Genomic DNA, 16,053 nt, shown 5'->3' with positions numbered 1-16,053 from the left:
TATGATGGTGTTACACAGCAGAGTAAATAGCCCTCATCCTATACTCACTGAAATTGTAAACCTGAAACACAAAATTAAGGTGTAGAGAGCTTAGAATATTTTGTTTACCCCTGCTTTAAATAACAATATTGCATAGGTTACTTCTGCTGTTGTAATTAGCAAGCAGTATCCCAAGCTGCCTAGAGAGGTGCTCTCTCCCAGTTTTTGATATGATCCCCAAAGGACCTCAGATGGAAACATTTTTTTGATAACCTGATATGAAGGGTGCTCATACAGATCTTATACAGATCATATAGTTTTGACACTTGCTCATCAATTTGTCTGTGAGATCTTAGCAGTCTTAACCAGTGCCCTTCCAAAGGTGGACAGAAGTTCTAAGTAAAGCCCAATAATTTATTAACATTTACTGCTTTTGGTTGTGCAACAAAATAGATCTTTTCTTCATGCTTTTGATAAGGGAATAGGTTATTGTCAAACTACAGGGCAACTGGCTGGACTACTACAGTCACAGGATGACTTTATAACCTCTTCAGCACTACTTAGGGTTATTATCTTTATTTATCCATTCAATAATGTTTTAACAGATATTGCCAGTGCATGTCTAGAGGGGGACCTGCTAAGCATAAACAGTAAATATTGATCCTCCTGTCTCTTCCCTGGGCACACCTGCCAACACATCCCTAGTCTTCAGACCTGAGATCTGATACTCCTCTCTGGCACTGCACTTAAACATCACAAAAAGAAACTACTACGACTGGTGATCTTTGCACTGTACTTAACAACATCGGGAAGTAATCATGGCTAATTGCTATGGCTGTAATTCCAAACCTGGCAGCTGGCGGGGAACCAGAGGCCTCAGTCACATTTGCTGAATGTCTCTCTAACACGCTCCACCAGATAGTTTGCGGCAGTGCTCTCCAAAGCCTTGCCCTTTGACTACTTGCATTTCTCCAGTACTTAGGTAGTTGCTGCCAAGGCTGTTCTCCTCTAGAGTAATTATTTGTGCACTGTAATTTCTTGGAAGCCCAGCTGGCAAATGCTGCTTTCATGCAGGCTGGGTTACATCTATCTAGAGAAATGTTGGCAGTGTAAAGCTTTTAGGGGCACCTAGAGGGAATGAATAAACACTGGTTATAAAGAAAAAACTGGTGCCATCTTCTCCCACTCAGGTAACTCCTGTTGACTTCAATGGGAGTGTGACAATTTTCACAGCCACTCCATTTGCTTTTGTGGAAATAGTTTCTTTTATATTAACAATAATTCAAAATGACAACCCCCAGAGGTCTGAGGGAGCCAGAGTACTGAAAACACTGATGATGGAGTGTGGATACATTCCCATGATAGTCAGCAGAATGGGTCAGTTGACATTTAACAACAGTCTGTACATCCCAGCAGTGGGTGCCTGAGCTAAGATGAGTTAGGTAGCATTTTCTGAATGGCTTTGGTATTATGGGATCAGTTCTCATCTCAGAATCCAGTTTAGAGAAAGTACCACCAAGACAATTAATTTTAGTAGAAACCTGTGTGCCAGAGAAATCTGTGTGTAGAAACATGCACTTCTCTCTGACAGAGATGTTGCACCTTGGGAAATGCAGCACTTCAAGAAAGAGTACTTGTGCTTCCTCGGATGACATTTCCCTTGGAAATAAGCAGTTGACTACATCCTGAAAAATTCTCACTCCAGCAGGAGCACCCAGGTAACTTCAGAAAGCCCTGCACCACCTTTAAAAGGAACAAACACTGGAAGATGGAAAGCATTTCTGATGAAACAGTGGGTGTAGGAAGATCTCCATTCTGGGCCACCAAAATTTGGAAAAGAGCAAAATGCATAACTAATCTTCCAGTGTCTGGGCAAATGAACAACAATGTGGTAAAATAAATCCAGTAGCAGCTCTGGGACAGTGGATAAAATCTGACTAGAGACCAAAGAGTGCCTTGAAGGAGCACTGGTTTGTTTTGAAAGGACTGCTAAACTAATGTTGGCACTTGAACTAGAGTTGCAAAAAAAAAGATGTGAAATTGCTGCTCATTTTGCTAGCAAAGACATGGAATCCTGCAGACATTGCCATATATCACATCCTGTAGTTTTCTGGTTTTAAAAGTAGCACATTTCATAGTACCACAGGGCTGTGACCAGAGCTGTGTAGAGACCAAGCTGAGAACTGAATTTGCCTATGGGTTCAAGATATCACTGGAGGGTTTCACCAAGAGCCTTTAGCTGTGGTGGCTCTCCCAGTTTCTCCAGTGTGTGCACTGCATGAACCTGGTTTGCCTCTAGACTTGTCCAGACACGTTTGGGGTGCAGGCACCTGGTCAGGGTACGGTGCCTGAGTCATCCCTTCCCAACCCCTGCTCCTGTTGTGGAGTCTGCATGTGCAGCACCCGAGGCAGCAGTGAGGTAACACAAGGCAGAAGGGGCTGTAGATAAAGCTTGGGCACTTGATCCTGTGTCAGAGCCTTTCACTCCAAGACCTGCATAAGGCAGGTGGCATATACCTCCCTTCAGGCTGTTCTGCTGATGCTCCAAAACCAGTGGAGTGTACGTGACTGCAGAAGAGGTTAAACTGGTGTAACCAACCCAGCACAATGAGAACACTTAGAGGAGAATTCAGCAGGATGCATTTTTCTTTCCTTAAGGTGTCATCTAGGAGATTAAACTGATCTAATGACCCTCTCTTACAGACCATGGCTATTCAAAGATATGTACATCAGTTCTGCATTTGACTCTGTGGCATGCAAAACACCACTTGTATTCTATCTGGGCTGGCACAGGCAAATATGATGGCCTCTGCTGACTGGAACTGAAATGTAGTCTCCCCCCCCTCCCCAAGAGTTGCCCTAGGCTCCTTCATAGTTAAAGATCAAACACTACTGGTTTTAAGGGTAGCAAAGCTCCTTTCTCAGGCTTAATATATTGTTTTGTATTTGTACTGACATTCCTTCCTTCCAAACTCAGTCCCAGGCACCAGTATTAGAAGACGCTTATGGTACAAAATTTGTATTTCATCATAGCACAATACATAGGGCTGGGGCAGACTGAATTTGTGATTGTTTTCACAGGCTTTGGAGCATCTGTAATGAATAGGATGCTAAAAGGAACCTAAGTCAACAACAAATGCTTGAGATTTATGGTTTTTTTCAGGAGCATGGAGAAAGCAAGTAAGAAAGGAGAATGTCTGGGTGGTTACAGTTCACCCAGCTCTATTCAGGATCTTCACATGGCTGTGAAGAGCAAAGCACAGTGCACTCCTGTGTTGGACCAACTAGGCTGGGCTTTGACAGTGAAATTGAAAAAGACTAGAAGACTTCAAGATAAATAAGACAGCGGGAAAAAGTAATGAAGAAATTAAACTGACCTTCTTTAGAAAAGGGTGAGACAGGATAAACAGGGAGAGATCTTGTTTTGCTTTCATCCTGGAAAAAATAACATTTCTTCCTTTCCAGTTCAGCACAGTTGACTGATTTGGAAACAAATCTGTTTTCTCTGGAAAGATTTATTTGCCCAATGACTTTTTTTTTCTTTTTTTCTTTTTTTTTTTTTTTGGCAAAAAGCAATAGGTTGAAAGAACAAGGCTTGTCTTGTTAGTAGGTTTAAAGGGCTCAGTAATTAACTGGTACATTTGGAGGCATGGCATGCAGGATACTTGCTGCAACCTACTTTATTACAGTGTCACAGGGAAGTGCTGTGAAATGGGCAAGAACTTTATAAAAACACTGTTTATTTCTCAGGCAGTATCAGATAGCAGGATTATTTCATTATGAAGTTACGCCAGAGCATTTGCTGAAGTAAGGACACTTTGCCCTGACCTTTGAGAACGTGCTTTCATCTGTGACATGCTTTTTCTCTCTCTCTCCCTTCCTTTCAGTCTTTCTTTCTGTCTTTTCTAAGTTGGAAACAGAGGGACTCTTATTTAGTCTAGGGACAGCATGCACTTTTTCACATCAGTCCTTTGCAATACATAGTAGGTGCCTTCAAAAAACATTGACATCCTGTGACTTGGGAAGTCTGTCACAAGGGTCACTTGTCCCTGAAGCCATCTCCTTTTGCTGCATAAAGTTTAGCAATGTTAATCACAGCCAAACCTCTTTAACTCCCTTACATTTTTCTGCCTCTTTTTTTTCTTTTTTTCTTTTTTTTTTTAATTTGGTATGATACTGCAGACAATTGCTGGCTTGAAACAAAATTAACAAAAATGTTGGTGGCTCAAAATAGGACTGTAATTCCATGCTGCAGTGTTCTAAGTCTAGGTGACTTGACCTTGTGAAGACCTAAAGATCTGCATCCTGCAGTAACTGTAAATAATGTGGAGAAGTACTCAGCACTTCTGGAATACAGCTACTGTTAGCCCATTCCCTGGATGTGCAAGCCAAACTACAGGCATCTGTATTTGGAAATGCAAAGCAAGCGAGTCTCTTCAAGTGCCAAACAAACCCTTGTGGGAGGGAAGAGAGTCTCTTCAAGCATATTTCTGGAAATGCAAAAGATAAACATTTATCTTGCAAAATTATGCCTCTTGTATCTCAAGGGCAACCTAAACACTGAAAACTTCCTCTGACTCCTGTGCAAGTCCACATTCACTACTTGTACCAACACTGAGAAGTGCAGCATTTGCCAGTGTGGCAATTAACTTCTCAATTCTTGGATATACCCAACAGTGTGTGCAACTGCAGATATCTACATACATTTCCTACTGTTATACAGAACCCTTCAAACTGAGGTCAAGATTTGATCCTAAACATCAGTGTCTATTTATTACTATACTCCTTTTGTTTCTTTCCCACTATTTCCTTTTGTTTATTTCCCACTTTAGACTCTGGTTTCATCAAGTAATAACAAGGATCTTGGTGTGGGGAAAAATCACAAGTATCTGGATATATGGGTGTATATTGCACTAGGGTTGCACAGTACTTGGATCATAAGGAGGTTTGTCAGGAAACTCTATTCTCCTTCCCATTTAAAGGCCAAGTCATTGATTTTTAGTTTTATCCAGAGCCCAGTGGAATAACCTGGGAGGAAATTTGTGCCTGCTGAATCATTGTGTCTTCCTGATCTCCTCACTGCACTGGAGAAGGACAGAGGCATCTGCAGCAGTTCAGTTCCTCTAATAGCATGTTTTTGGGATTGCACCAGTCGTGACACTTTGTGATGATGGTAGTGCTGTCTTTTCCCCAGCTCCTCACATGAGACCAGGGTCCCTGGCACAGGAGACACAGCCATGCAGGCCAGCAGGCAAGGGAGGAAGAGCCATTTGCAAATCAGCATGGTTTGCTTTCATGGTTCCCTCCACAGGGAGAAATGAAATGCAGAGGGAGAGGCTTATATTGAAAAGATCAAGGGGGATAGAGAGGAACGAGTTAACAGGCACGCTTTTCGAAAGGAATAATTCTCCTGACATCTCAAGGGATGGGTGAAGGGCATATTGCCTTGTCAGTTAAACACAGCCGTTCGTTTCAAGCCCATACTAATTAGCCAGCTTAGAAAAACACACTGCTCAGCATTTCTAAATGCAGACTGCAGCCTCTGCCACTCCTCAGCACAGATATATTTGTCCACATCCTCTCAATGGAACATGCTGGTACAGAGGAGGCTGGGTTGGCAGTTCAAAGAGAGCCCAGGATTAAGCAAGGCTCCGTCCGCTATTTTTCTCACTTGCTGCATCCAGGTCAGCCCAGGACAAGCCATGACTGAATAAGGAGTGGGAAGCCTGCTGTGTACTGGGAACCCATTTGCACAACGGAGCAAATCTCAGCACTGCCAAGACCCAAGGCACTCCCCTGGGATTGCTCTGGCTTGCACCTGCATAAGCAGGTCCCTAATCTCTGTTGAGCTTAACTGCAGCACAGGACAAGAGGGAAAATCTCACTTTTGCTCTGCACTGGAAAAGGGATGTGGGACCACCAAGGGCCTGGGGAGGTAACCCAGAGTGCAGAATGGATTGATAGGGAATCTGCTTTCCTTAGAATGGCTTTTACAAAGTCTGACTTTTCCTCTGGTCCTTCGCTTTCCGCAGTGTAATTCAGGGCTGCTAAACCATCAACTAGATTGAAGGGGCCTTGTAAGCCTCAAGTCACTTTTTTTGCTTGGGTGCAGCAGCAATGGGTGACCATGGTGGTCTATAGATGTATAATTTTAACTTGATAGAAACGCTCCGTTAACAAGTTTACCTACGCCCATTTTTTCCCCACTAAACACATAACTAAAATTACCTGGAGAAAACTCCATGATGACTCCAGACTCATCATCTGCTTCCAAGGAGTTCAGAGGCCTGACATTACTTCACCAATAGAGTTTTCCCATCAAAGTGGTGTAGGCTGTAACTGTGCACCAGCATGAGGAGAGAAACAGGAATCCCTTCTCCCCTGACTGTACCCCCTCCATGGCCTGGGTGGGCACAAGGCTTGTCTGACCTTCATTTCTCTTCCCATCCTTGCCCTGACATGTGCATTTGGACCAAAACTTCTTCAGGACAGCGAATGTGTCTTATTAACTCCTCGTGTGTATGTTCAGCTCTGAGCCAAAGTAGACCTGTGAGTGTCCTTACAACAACTGTAAATGTCCACTGTACTTGCGTTCCAAGTTCTTCTTAAGTGACTCTTCTTAAGCACTGAACACATCCTGGGAAGGAGAGCATGTCCTTTCTTTCTATGATTGGCTAACCCCTGCAGGATCCCTTCTTCTCTCTGCCTTTGTCTCACTGTCTCTTCTACCTACCCAACGAGTGAATCACAGAGAATCCACCTGCCCTGACTCCAGACTGTCTCAGCTGGAGCACATCTGCTCTCCTGCTGCAGAGCCCTCAATGCCAGCATGGCTCAGCAAACACCTAGAGCTTTATCTAACTCAACTTGCATCCAAAAACTGTAGTGATGTTTCTCACATCCCTTTTGTTGCCCCATGGAGAATCACTGTTTGGGATCGTTCTTTTTTTTCCCCTTTCCTTTTCTGCTTTTTTTTGTTTAGGGTTTTGATTTGTTTGGGGTATTTTGGTTGTTGTTTTGTTTTGAGGTTTGGCTGGTTTCTTTGGGGGCTGGGAGTTCTTTTGTTTGTTTGTTTTATTTGTGGTTTGTTTTGTTTTGTTTTGGTCCCAAACACAGGGATTGCTTCATTGACCCTAGTGACATGAGATGCTACTTCATGCAAATTGAAGTGGTATTAGAGAAGGGGCAGGGGATGCTTGCAATGAACTTCTGGGAGTCAACTTCTGGGGATTTCCAGTATGCACTGGTCAATCTGTTGTCTAGCTAATTTTTACAAGGACAGCTGGTCTGACATTCCTCTTATATTCTTGTGACAGGGGTTCCCCTCTCTGTCTGAGAAACCCAGTAGTTGCTGTCATACATTCAGTACCTTTCTGTTGGAGAAGTAGGGTGGGGACAGATTCTTCACAATCTTGGGACACTTTCTAAGTCACTGGGCTTCCAGGAGGTGTGTCCTACTGCTAACAGGCTGTAGAAAGTGGGATGAGAATCAAGCTCTGTATCCTGAAGGTTATTTACCAGCTTTATGCATCTCCATGGAATATCTGCCGTCACTGTTCCAGGGACAAGGGTGCATCTGCTCCACGAGTTAATCATAGCCCAGACCATTCTCCAGCCCAGAGCTGATGACCCTCTGCATGCCTGGCATGCCTGCAGACACCTGCAGGGTGCCTACACCAGCCTCAGGCTCAGTGAATTTAGGCTTTTTCTTGATCCTGCTCTTTATTTTGCCACCCAGAACTAGCATCACTGCTCAAAGCAGCTCTCACAGCACAGCCAGGCTGCACAGAGCCATCATTCCCTTCTCCCAGGTGCTGTGCTTGGTCATGGGTGCAGCTCCTGGGATGGCAAGCCAGGCTCTTTGCCAGTCTGGGGTCTCCTGCCATGCCTCCAGACACCAACTGGTCCTTGTGGGGATGGGGCATGCCGCTCTCCCGTACTTTCTTTTACCAGCATCACCATTCCAAATGGCTGTAAAAATCTCTAGTGAATGTAAACCAGAACCATCCAGTTTACTGTCTCATGGATGGAATCCATAGCTTTACACCAGAAATTTACAATCTTATTTTGTGTATAAAAAATTTCCTGTCAAGGCTTTATATCTACCCCATTGCTCTGCTCTGCATGGAAACCCTTATTTATCTCTGAATCTTTTCAGAGATAAATAAGCCTTCCCCTGAAAGCTAAATGATGCTATTACTTTTTTGATATTTATAGATGTCATCCTGCTGTGCTCCCATGTGTGGATTCCAGACAGCCTGAACCTTTGTTTTCCATTTCCAAAAGTTCTGTAAGAGGGAAAGATGTTGGTGTAGGAGGGCCAGAGTGGCAGGCAGTCTGAGGCCACATTGAGTTACACACAGCATGCCTGCTCTAGATGAGCAGCAGACAATGGGCACCCCAGCTGCTTCCTTGGCCAGGCAGGTTTTTAGTCTAGGCTCCTGCCCTGCCCTGCAGAAGGATGGGAAAGGAGGATGTCAGAGGACTCCAAGGGCACAAGAGAAGGACCTGGGCCTCAGCCACAAGGATGGAAATCTTTGCCATGAAAGCCATCTGAGCATAGCTACACTCCTAAAAGCAGCTCAATAAGAAGAGGTGCTGAGAGGCTCCATTGGTGAGAATTCAGTACAGTGTGCCAACCTTATTTCATAGACGGGGACTTTAGTAACAGATAGGTGTTAAATGACATGTCAGAGTCACAGGCAAATGCAGTCCTGAGGTTTCGGGAAAAAGTTGGGCTCCTACTTTAGCAGCATGAATCATTTGGACACAAATATATGTGTATATTCAAAAAATTGGGATGAGGTGAACTCTAAGAATGAAAAAAAAAGCCTTAATTAACACCATCTTGAGTTTTCTCGAGCAAAGTGCTGCTGCTATTGCTTCTGTGTTGCTGGAGAGATTAGCAGGGTATTTATTGCCTTTTACATTCATTCTCTGGCTTCAGTGTCTGGGTCTGTAATGTCAGACCTGGGTAATTTCATTGCTCCATGTCAACCAGGCCAACAGGAACACAGCACAATAACAGGCATAGGAGTTAAAGTGGCTACATGCACTTAAGTGATTGTCTGGGAAATGGTAAGCTCTGCTCCCGCCAGCTAGAGTAATTAGACCAAGCCTCTGTTTAGGGAAGGTTTGTGAATTGTCCAGGTTTTTGGGTTTGGGGGTTGGGTTTTCTCCCTTCCCTAATATTTATGGCTTGCTGGGAGCTAGACAGCCACAAACTCACCTAAATGTTTTTCATCATCTTCCCGTGAATAGAGAGTATTTGGCAAACAACAGGAGCAAATCCAGAAAGCTGGCTTACAGCTGCTGTAAGGCTAAGCTCCTGTTTACATCCCAGCTCAGTGGGACAGACCTTTCCCATCCTGAGCCAAACCAAGGCTTGTGTGCCAGAGCTGTGAGCAGCATGAGGTAGGAAGTGGCACTGACAGAAAGGCTCGGCTGGGCTGGGATGGGCTGTGCGGCCAGTGTGGGACATGGTTGGGCTGTACAACTGCAGCTGCAAGGAATCTCAGGGGAAAAAAGGATGTTTCCCAAGCTCCTCTGCAAAACCTCAGGAGCGGATGTATCCCCTTCCTCCCCCATGGTGCTGTTTAACGAGGAAAGGAGCTGGGACTTGTTCAGCTTCTCTTTCTGCCAGCTGCGCTGTCCCTGGGGTGCGAGGGTTTCCAGCAGCCAAGCAGCAGCACTTCTCATGCCCTGGGAGAATGGACAGCCAAAATCAGCATGAGGAGATGGGACTCTCCCCCTCTGCTTGGCATGGGTCAGACTGCACCTCATATTCTGTGTTCAGTTCTGGGCCCCTCTCTACGAGAAGTCGCTGAGGTGCTGGTGTCTAAAAGGCAACAAAGCTGGGAAAGGGTCTGGAGCATAAATCATATGAGGAGCAGCTGAGGGAGCTTCGGTTGTTTAGCCTGGAGAAAAGGAGACTCAGGGTGGGACCTTATCACTGTCTACTGCTGCCTGAAAGGAGGGTGGAGCCAGGTGGGGGTTGATCTCCTCCCACGTTAACAAGTGAGAGGAAAAGACTTCAAGTTGCATCAGGGGAAGTTTAGATTGAATAGTAGGAAGAAGTTCTTCACCGAAAGGATGGCCAAGATATTCAGGGAAGTGGTGGAATCACCTTAAAGGTGTGTGGATGTGGCACTTGGGGATAGGGTTTAGTGGTGAATGGTGAAGTCGAGTTAATGGTTGAACTCAATGATATTGGAGGTGTTTTCCAGCCATATAATTATATTGATTATATGATAATCATTATCATAATGATTCTATGACTTTTTGTGTTTTATGGGACTGCCTTGGGGGCTTGGTGCTTGGAGAGAATCCACTTTTTCCTCCTGCTGGCACCAGTCCCAAAGAGGAATGGTGCTTACCCATGAGTGGTAAGAGAGGGTCCTGTTGCTGTCCATGGCCCTGTGGTGTGTTCTGAGCAGAGGCATCAGCTGTCCCTAAGGTTCTATTTCAATGCATGATGTTACCAAAGGAAGTAATTGATTCTGTGGATGAAATACAATGCTATATTGATCTTTTGGAAAACATGAAAGACATTCAAAGAAGCAAACAGACCCACTGCTCCCACCTGCAAAACTAATTTGCCAATTTATTTGCATGTTTTTCTGAAAATTATGTGGCCAGTGTTGCATTTGTTGGTGTGTGTTTCTGAAGTCCTTAAGAGCACAGCTACCTCATTTCTTGGTAATTAGGTAGTCGGAAGCACCAACTAAGCCTAAACAAACATCCTTTACTCTAACAAAGCAAGTTATTGTGTAGTCTTTCAGGACAGAGTTTTCTGCAGTATGCAATGACTCTAATGTCTATTAATTATTTCTAAATAGTTTAAGCATTATCTGCCTTTGGGTAAATTCTTTCTCTATAGTGTAATATAACCTGTGGGAGGGGAAAGAAAAAAACAACTACAATGGTTTGCCATGTCACATCTCCAAACATAACAGATTCTTGTTTTAATCATTGTCACCTTCACCATCACACACCAAGCTCCAGGACCTGGAAAAGGTTAGCAGGATGGTTTCCTAGACTCCATCCCACATGGTGTTGACTCACTAGTTTTAAAGAGCATGTGTGTGTGGGGCCCTTTTGACTCTCCTGCCTCCTCCCATCTACTGCAAGAATGGAGCATGCCTGTTTGCTCTTTGCCTTTACAACAATTTAGCCATTGTAAGTATTTCAAGGCTTTCTTCGTGAGGTAAAGAGTTTGATGAGATTTTATTTTGTGAAGCTGCAAAAACGTCTCATAAATAGATAGCCAGGAAACCCAGACATATCTACCCATGTAGAACACTCAGTTTTGTTTTACAGAAGAAATTAGTTATTTTGTGTCAGTCTGTATGGTTTACTACTCTGTAGTGTCAAGCCCAGACTCAGAATTTTATGAGTGTCCATCTATTAACTGAATTCTGACTCATCCCTGCTGAAACAGAGTGACAGAAAAATAATTTAAAATAAAATATTTTGGGAATATGCTTCTTCTTTATTACTACACCTTTTTTAGCAGCCACAGACTTACAGGAGTTGTCGTCCCTTTGGCAGGACAGACTGATGGGAGAACAAAGAAAACATTAAATCTACAAATTGGCTTCAGAAAGAGAAATATAAAGTCTTCTCATGGCTATATAGGCGAGAAGAAACCAAATTTTATTTCTGTGTACGCAGCATGTTTGTGTTCCTCAGACACAGCTCAGGCTGACCAGAATCAGCGTAGCAAATGTTGGCTATGTGATTGCAGAGGAGAAAGTCCCTGCTTACTCCCATTGGTGTTTATCAGTATTTTTTTGCAGAGTGCTTCTGAGGCCAACATTTCAAAAACCAGAATAGAGTCTTTCAACCTCCTTAAGCCAAGAGGGCTTCCACCTTTCCATGAGAATTTTCTCTTGAAACATTGCAGCCACAAGGGTTCCCTTATGTGACCATAAAGCGCCATGCATGTCTGCCAGCACTCAATAAATTCAAATTAATAATAGGTCCTCAAAGAGCTACATACTGCTTCCAAGATACCTCAACATGTGGGCAGGAGAATGGTCTCCCCACAAAAAATGAAGCATGTTCTTGCCTAATGGGATGCTTATAAATAGATGCTGTTTTTTCCTATGAAAGACCGGATTTACAGCTCAATGTGTGCAACCAGCAGGCAAGTTTGTCCAGAAAAAAATGCCCCTGTGAAATTTTTACAGTGTATAGCAAGACTAGCAGTCACAAAGAAAAAACACTAACAGGAGTCATTCATATTTTGCCTCCTCTATCCAGTAGCACTTGAACAGGGAGCAAGGAGGACTGCAAAGACCTGAGTGAACCATGACTCATCTGCTGGGTCCTGAGAGGGGATTCATCCCCAGCAGCAATCCACGTACACTGTGTGGGCACACACTCCTGCCTGGGAAGGGCAACCACACGGGCTATTGTCTTGTGTTTACTCAGGTAATGACACATTCATTCACTGCCTCACCTGACTTGCCTTGCTCAGCCAATTCCTTTGCTAGTCCCTCCCTCTTTCCACCTCTCCTGAGGTTCCTTCACACCCCCTTCTCAGAGGGCTTTCTGCTGCCAGTCCTGGCAGGACTGACTGGAGGGTTACAGCAGTGCTGGAACCTTCCCAGGTCCATGAATTTGGGCTAAGGTGTTCTTGACTTTGCACAGGGTAGAAACAAACCACACTTCTAATTATCTGTCTTCAGACCTCTGAGGCAGGAGATGATACCTAAGAAGAAGTGATGTGAAGGAGTGTGTCCCTGGCATCCTTACAGTCCCTAAGGAGATTGTGTGGATTGTTTTATATGGATGAGCTTGACTGGGCCCATCCAGTGATGTCTATGCCCAAATGCAAAAGGACAAATAAACAATCCAGCCTAGGGCATGTATCCCTCCCCATTATTCCAGCCAGTCCTGAGATTTTTTTTCCCCTCAGTGCAGCAGCTTCCCCTCCACAGTGTGGTTATGTGGCAGGACAACACAATCAGTTGTACTCCCATGTCACCTTCTGAGGCTGAGGAGGTGGCAGCATGGCTTGGTGCACTCTGTGCCAGCCACCACAGGGACAGCTATGGCATGTGGCAGTCTGACTCCAGTCTGACTCCCTGTCCAGCCACACATGTCAGGGGCATCACACATCACCAGACACACATGAGCAGCACAGCTTTGTCTCCAGGGAGGACAGCCCTCTGGAACAGTGCCAGGGTCCTACCCTCGGCTTGCAGAAATGGACAGGCCAGATGGGACCTTATAGCAGAATGAAGTTGAGCAACTGGGCACCTACCTTAGGAGTAAAATGCTGCATAATGACCACCTGACAGGAAGCCAAAGCAAGTGTAGAGACTGCTCAAGCATGCTTGCTGGGTCGGTGTCCTTTCATGTTTGTCCACTCATGTTTCCAGTCGTGTCCCCTAGCCAAATCCCTGCTCATCACTAGGATGTAGCTCAGCAGAGGTGTTTCCATTAAAAGAAACTGAGTTAGAAGGGAGTTAGGATATTCAACTCAAAATGGTTCCCCGGTTTTGAGGGGGACCAAAGTGTAAGATGTCTCTTATGTGTCTGTCCTACAGGCTAGACATCTAACAGGTCTTGGAGGTCTCTGAGGAAAATGGGAATGGAAAATATTACTTTTCTTCATGTTATCAAATTCCTATTGTCACAGAATTCATTAAACCTTCTTTGGGAAAGGACAATGACACAGAGGAAATTGAAGAGAACTGATGAGAGCATTGTGTGGGGCCATGTTAAGACTATCTATACCTGTATGTCTGTAATGGAAGTCTGGAGATAAATCTGATATAGTCTATGTGGCTTTGGTACTGCTACCACTTAGCTACTGCAATATGGTGCTTGGGGTAGACTGCAGAACTCAATAGAAGAGCTGCAAATATAATTTGTTTTTGATGCTCAGCTCTGGTCAGGAGGGATATCAGGGCCTGACAGAGCACTTGAACCTACCTAAGAATTTGCATGAGGCTGAGGAAACAGGAAAAAACATGAGAAGAGCTGCTGCTTGCTTGTTCTTGGGCTGGGAGTTAGATGGTGAGACAGCACTCACCTTATCTTCCAGCTCTGTCCACAGGGAACCATTCTGCCTTAGCGCTGTAACTTCTACTGCAACTCTGGTATCTTCTCACCTCCTGTGCTAACCTTAAACCTGGTTTTCCCAGGTCAGACCAGACATTTCTCCAGTCTACACGCAAGCCTATTCAAATGGCAGCTCTTTGACCTACAGGAATGGGGTGCAACTCATAACTACAAAGAGAATACTTAGAAAACTTCTCCAAATGAGAAAATCATCTGTCAGATCTGCATTTTCTAGATCCCTTGGAGCAATAAGTAGAAGCAACAACCACATCTGAAGGGCTTTTTACCCGCTCTGTTCCCTCTCCTGAACTTCAACTCTTGTTAACCTCAGCAGTTCTCCCTGTGTGCTATGCAGAATTAAGCAACTTCATGAAAAAATCTAACAGGGCCATGACCCCAACAACAACATTCCCCAGGGCTACAAAACCACATCACCTATTGCTAACCTTCCCCCTCTGCCACTGTCCTGCCCCAGGATGTGCTGAGATTCCTGTTCTCTGGTACATCACATTGGGATACTTATCTGCTTCTGGAAAACAGTCATGAACAGCCATGTAACCCTTGACTCTGCTCTCTGGCTGTGACTGCAGTGGGACACGTTTCTCAAACTTGATCTTAAAATCAGCTGTAAGAGGGCGTCTCCCATCTAGATAATGTACTGCAGATCCCCACAACATTTTCCTTCAGAAATCTTTCCCTAACAGGTAACTTTGGCTGTAATTCAAGTACATGGCTTCTCCTGCAACCTCCAGTGGCCACAGAGAGCAATTTATTTCCCCAGTTTGGCAGGAGTCATTTACCTGCTGACAGTCAAGGGACAGTTCCCATGTCTTCTTTTGCTTTTCCTCCATCTTTCCGTCTGTATAAGGGCATAACTTGACCTTCCAAATTTTAGAGAGGCAAATTTATTGTAATGTCTGTGGGATCCAGCACCATGAAATCAGAAGCTGATGAAATAGGAGCAAGAGGAGATCCTCCCTTGGCACTGCCAGCAGAGGACTGCAGGGCTGAGCAAACCATGCCCAGGGTGGGTCTGGGCTGTTTTAAAAATAAGGATGTTTGTCAAACCTCAGCTGAAGGAATGTTCTGCTTATAGGGAGTGTCAAGGAAGAAGACACAAAGTCCAGGCATGAATCAAAAATCTACTGAAAGGCAAAGGGAAATTAAACTATCGAGGTGGGATCAGTGTGAAGCTTTGCTGCCTACAGGCCTGGTAAAGAGGGAAAGCAGGGCATGTCAAGGCATGAAGGCAGCACCCATGTCACCTGCTACTGCATGTCTGCAAAACAACTATTTACATCTGAGCTAACCATTTGGATCCCCATTGAGTCAATGCAAAGAAATACACAGCACATTTGAAATGTCTGCCTACAGATGAGAAGTCCACCTTTAGATGTGCTTATTATTCCTGCAGATGCTGAGACATCCAGAATGCCTAAATGTAGCGGTCTTAATCTGCTCAGAGTCATCTGACCCAGAGAGATTGCTTTTGGGTGAGAAAAATTTGACGCCACTCTTAAAATGCTTCCGTCTGTTCCTTCCTTGTTCTTTATGGAAAAGGGGGATGTTTATTCTGTACTTTTCTTCATTCTAAGCTTTCCAAGTGTTCCTGTCATGTGACACCAGCCTTTCTGAAAACATCCATCACAACACTGAAATTTCTGGCCTGTGTTCCATGAGCACAGGCCCACATGCATGCAGAGAGGAGCACATGACCATGCTGCACCCTTGTGTCTCATCCATCCCAGGGTGGCAGGGCCCTGCTTCAAACATCCAGACCCATTTTCTCTCAGAAAAACCTTAAGGTGAGCTGTGGCCATCTCTACAAGCTGCAGATGATGAAGGTCTGTGACAGCCAGTAGCATTCAGTGATGGTGATATGAATGATCTGGATACCTTGTGTACTGAGATAACCCAGACTGTCACCACGCTATCAAACTGCTTGTAGGGAGTCACAACAAACTAGAGAGCTGTAAAAGAGGGGAGAGCAGGAAGGGAGTG

The 16,053-nt window shown here is 44.6% G+C and overlaps 1 long non-coding RNA gene across 3 annotated transcripts in view; it reads right to left on the bottom strand.

Annotated features, from left to right (window-relative positions):
- Positions 1-16,053, bottom strand: part of LOC143693467 (uncharacterized) — a 151,272-nt gene that overhangs the window by 56,229 nt on the left and 78,990 nt on the right. The window contains exon 1 of one of the 3 annotated variants that reach the window (XR_013181163.1): positions 3,357-3,450. The exons of the other annotated variants lie outside the window; for them this stretch is intronic. This is a non-coding gene — a long non-coding RNA (uncharacterized LOC143693467). Of the gene's footprint in view, positions 1-3,356; positions 3,451-16,053 lie in introns of those variants that run through there. 3 annotated transcript variants of the gene reach the window in all.

Source organism: Agelaius phoeniceus, chromosome 2, assembly GCF_051311805.1.
Source record: "Agelaius phoeniceus isolate bAgePho1 chromosome 2, bAgePho1.hap1, whole genome shotgun sequence".
NCBI lineage: Eukaryota > Metazoa > Chordata > Aves > Passeriformes > Icteridae > Agelaius > Agelaius phoeniceus.
Note: the sequence above shows the minus strand (reverse complement) of the source record. Positions and strands in the feature narration are given on the sequence as shown.